The sequence below is a fragment of the Andrographis paniculata genome, unplaced genomic scaffold (assembly GCF_009805555.1).
Source record: "Andrographis paniculata isolate CXL003 unplaced genomic scaffold, ASM980555v1 Contig57END, whole genome shotgun sequence".
Taxonomy (NCBI): domain Eukaryota; kingdom Viridiplantae; phylum Streptophyta; class Magnoliopsida; order Lamiales; family Acanthaceae; genus Andrographis; species Andrographis paniculata.
The window spans coordinates 4,990,675-4,995,503 of NW_026137592.1; the positions used below are offsets into that span (position 1 = coordinate 4,990,675).

General features: G+C 41.1%; 1 long non-coding RNA gene across 1 annotated transcript; it reads right to left on the reverse strand.

The window, feature by feature from the left end:
* Positions 1 to 1,809: 1,809 nt before the first annotated feature.
* Positions 1,810 to 2,326, reverse strand: LOC127256956 (uncharacterized). The gene is made up of 3 exons (XR_007839924.1): positions 2,167 to 2,326; positions 1,929 to 2,024; positions 1,810 to 1,880 (listed from the first exon to the last, which is right to left on the reverse strand). It is a non-coding gene; the product is annotated as an uncharacterized LOC127256956 (long non-coding RNA).
* Between the last annotated feature and the right edge of the window lie 2,503 nt (positions 2,327 to 4,829).

Consider the following 4,829-nt stretch of genomic DNA (forward strand, 5'->3'; position numbering starts at 1 on the left):
GGAAGATTCATAAAAAATCTTATTGGCATAAGTATCGAAACAAAATTCCACACGGGATTGTTTACACCGAACCTGAACCTATGGAGGAGCAAATAGGCTCTAGGAGCCATTTCCTTTGCTTACTCTTTCTCCATCGTTCCGACAGAAATCTAAGTCTGCATGTATGCACTACAAGAAAAAATCATCTTTGTAACAAAATTTTTTTATCTCTAAATCTACTTTTTTCGTTACTAATGACATTAGAGACGGAATTAGGAATGAAATTACGTTAGCTACGTGAACTTTAGGGACGGAATTCCGTCACAAATAGATTATTTTTTTGTAGTGATGTAAATTTAATTTACTACAAGAAAATAAACACCTAAATTGAATTGATGAAGCAATTAATGGAGATGACAGGACACAAAGAAATCTATGCCAGTATAGCACAAAATGAGTCGAGAAATGGAGCGCTCCTTGGTGCAATTTTTGTGTATCTATCATCTTCTTGGTGCGTACCAGCTGTTTTACCATCCATTGTTTGCCCTCGTCGGCACAATTGTGGTGCATTTTTTCGGCACATACCAATTTTTTTAAGCTATTGTTTGCGCTCACCAAGAAACGGAGCGCAAGCTGGCGCAATTGTAGTGAATCTTATTGGCATATAACATGTGTTTTTAATATTGATACAGATTTTGGTGACTATGTATCTCCATAGCATACCGCATCAATTTTTCTGTGCCAACTTAGCGTTGTTCTAGAAGTGTTAACTTTTAAGAATGATGAAATGATTCGATGTATTTCATAAAAATGTAATAAAAATTTTGTGTGACCATATTGACAAAAACTATTTGTGCAAAAAGTACTTTTTTTTTCCCAGATATGTGACGAATACCTGAATTAAATATAAGAATATTAAATTTATTTTTATTATACATAGTTATAAATGAGTTCATGCCAAAATTATAAATTACAGCCACTAATTAATGAATACATTCTCTTATATTGTGATAAATTGGATATGAAAATGTGGTATATATTTATTTAATGAGATCTCTTTAAGTATTTTGCCGTATTGTATATAAATGTAAATTTCCATTTTTACACAATTATTTTATATCAAAATAATCTTTGAAAATAACTAAGTTATGAATCAATAAAGAATGAAAAATCTACCAACTAAATGTAAACACACTTTATCATTCAAGATTGACTAATTTTGTGAAAAATTAATAAATTTTTCTTGCTTATATTTCAAAATAGAAAATTACTTGTTTGTATATAAATGGGTAGTAAAATATTTACGTTAATACGTGGACACTATGAACTTGTCTGATAAAAAATTAAGAATTCTATTATTACATCTAATTAATTTGTTAATATTTTTGGAAAAAGGTGTTTTGTATTTCACAAATAGACACAATATAGTTGTTACGTACGAAATTTAGAATTAGGTTAAAAGCCCAAGGTAAAAAGAAGAATGGGCCTGGCAATAGAGTTGATTGAACTGACTGAAGGGTACCATGAGGAAATCAAGGAAAATAGGTTTATTACTAAGGAAAGTCCTCAGGTCGGAAGGTCTTCAGGTCGGTAGGTCCTCAAGACGGAAAGTCATTAGGACGGAAGGACCTCAGGTCGGTAGGTCCTCAAGACGGAAGGACCTCAGGACGGAAGATCTTCAGGTCGGTAGGTCCTCAAGACGGAAAGTCATTAGGACGGAAGGACCTCAGGTCGGTAGGTCCTCAAGACGGAAGGACCTCAGGTCGGAAGGTCTTCAGGTCGGTAGGTCCTCAAGACGGAAAGTCATTAGGACGGAAGGACCTCAGGTCGGTAGGTCCTCAAGACGGAAGGACCTCAAGTCGGAAGGTTTTCAGGTCGGGAGGTCCTCAAGACGGAAAGACCTCAAGTCGGAAGGTTTTCAAGTCGGGAAGACCTCAAGGCGGAAGGACCTCAAGTCGGAAGGTTTTCAGGTCGGGAAGTCCTCAAGACGGAAAGACCTCAAGTCGGAAGGTTTTCAGGTCGGGAAGTCCTCAAGGCGGAAAGACCTCAAGTCGGAAGGTTTTCAGGTCGGGAGGTCCTCAAGACGGAAAGACCTCAAGTCGGAAGGTTTTCAGGTCGGGAAGTCCTCAAGGCGGAAACCTCAAGTCGGAAGGTTTTCAGGTCGGGAAGTCCTCAAGGTGGAAAGACCTCAGGCCAGATGGTTCGCAAGTCGGGAGGATTGGCGGTCGGACCCATACTATTGTAGATTGGCAGTCGGGCCAAAAGAGCGGAAGGTCTGTGGTCGGCTCAAAGAGTGAAATATAGGGATAATTTTGGTCTGCTGGGGACGCGTGTCAGCATGAGAAGGGTTGGAAGACGGTTGGGAAGGAGTCGTTGTAACCGTTCGGGTGACGGTTTTCGGTACGGTTTCCAGAGAATATTTAAAGGCTTGGATAATCATTTGGCAAGACATCTTCAATCAACTTCAACAAAGCAAAGTCAGATTTGGGGATCACCACTTTAAATTTCAGTCTTTTATTTTCCAGTTTATTTTCTGTACCATACAGTGTTTAGAGATTCCTAATCTCAGGCACTAATTAATCAAGTTTAAGGATATTTTCTATATCTTTGAATTTTACTTTATTTTTGTTGAAAAAATACATCAACAAATTGGCGACCACAGTGGGAGCAAGACAAAATTGTTCATTCCAATTCCGGCGATAATTTCATACGTCTTAGATCCGGCCGTATCATCGGAAGGGTCCATATGGCAGGTTCACAACCTCAATCATCTTCGGCACCGGTGGGAGAATCCGTTCCACCACCTATTGTGCCAAATGCCGGGGAAATCCCACAACCACCAACTGATTGGTGGTCTTATGTTCAACAAATGAACAACCAGCACGCTTTGGTTATGCAGAATATGTTGCGTGAGCAACAAACGAACATGTTGCGTGAGCAACAGAGTCTGATGCAGAACATGATAGATCAAGCATTGTCAAGGGTTAGTCTTCAACCCACTCAAACTCCACCAGGAATATCACCGTCCAGACTACAGACAAATTTCGCAGGGCCATCATTCGTGGATAGTACATTTCCAAGTGCCACAAATCCCAACCGAATGGATAGGGGAAAGTCTCCTCTGACTTTTCCCAACACTGTTCCACTGGGACCAAGGGTTACCAATCCCCAGACGAACAATACAAGGGAGGACAGGCCTGAAGGATATATACATGATCCTGTTCATATTCCTGTGCAGGATCCGTTCCATGTTCCTGATCATCAACGCTTTCATGTAGATCCTGATGAGCTTGCACATATATTAAGGGATCAGTATGGATTAACTCCTCAGATGGCTAACCGCCCTGCATATCAGAAACCTTTCCCAGAAAGAGTCATTAATGAACACCCTCTCCCAAGGAATTATCGACCACCCGATTTTCATGCATTCTCAGGGGAAGACGGATCTTCCACCATAGAACATGTTGGTCGGTTCACAGCACAATTGGGAGAAGTTGGTAATAACCCTTTTTATAAGTTGCAACTGTTTGGTTTATCTCTTACTAGAACCGCGTTTTCGTGGTTTGCAAGTCTGCCCCCTGGACAAATTCAGACGTGGGAAGGACTGGAGACGGCATTTCATGCTAGATTCTTCAATCCTTTACCGACTGTTTCTTTAACAGATTTATTGGAATTGAGGCAGTATCCAGAAGAATCTGCTTCACAATTTATAGAAAGGGTGCGATTGATGAAGGGACGATGTCCTACGGTAATCAGTGAGAAAGAGATGACCAATTTAGTGGTCCGGAATATGCATACTTGTTTAAGAAAGGCACTCACTGCCCTGGATATTGAGGATTTGGCAAGTCTTGCATCCAAGGCAGGACGTTTAGAATCTTTGTTTAGAGAAGAAGATCAGCATAACAGGCGTAATAGAGGCCAACATATGGCGAGTATGGGAACAGAAACATGTGACTTTGATTTTAATCAGTCAGAAGAGATGGCAGCCGAAATCCTTTCTGGAAAACCTTATGTATGCCCTAAATTGAAGCCAGTTCCAGGATCTGAAGGAAAAGAGCAACCGACCTTTGATAGTTCGAAAGCTGATGAAATCTTTGACATCCTACTGACTGATGGGCAGATCCGTATTCCAAAGGGGCAAAGATTGGCCACTAAAGAAGAAATCAAAGGGAGACCATATTGTAAGTGGCATAATTCTTTCACACACAATACAAGTCAGTGTACTCATTTCAGGAAGGAAATTCAAAAAGCCATTAAGACAGGTCGGCTCAAATACATCACTCTAGGTGTAGACCAGCAACCATTTCCGAAAGTAACAACGGCAATGGTTGACATCCAACCAAGTTCGGAAACAGGGAAAAGTTCGGCCAATGATGGACATACAGGGGAACGAACTCAGGCAAACCCTGGAACTAAAAAGGGAAGTCAGCCAAACAGTGGCCGACCGGAAGAACGACTCAAAGTTGTTGAAAGACCAGTCGCTGAAAAATGGGACCGACCAGACGGTTCGTTTAATGTGGAGGTGAAAGAAAGGGTTGTAGTACGTGACCACCCGACCAGAAAAACAGGATCAGTCGGGAACAATTGGGCTCGAAATAAAAAGCCTTTACCCGTTGATATAGATCCTCGTTTCCCAGGTATGAATCGTACACAGATTCGCAATGCCAAACGCAGGTATGCTGCAAAGTATGGGAAACGAGTTCCTTCACCAAAACAACGAACCGACGAACAAAAAGCAGCCGACCACTTGGCAGGAGGTCGGTCCATTAGAGTTTTTACAAAACAACTAACCGACGAGCAAAACGCAGCCGACTGCTTGGTAGGAGATCAGTCTATTCGGGTCTTTACAG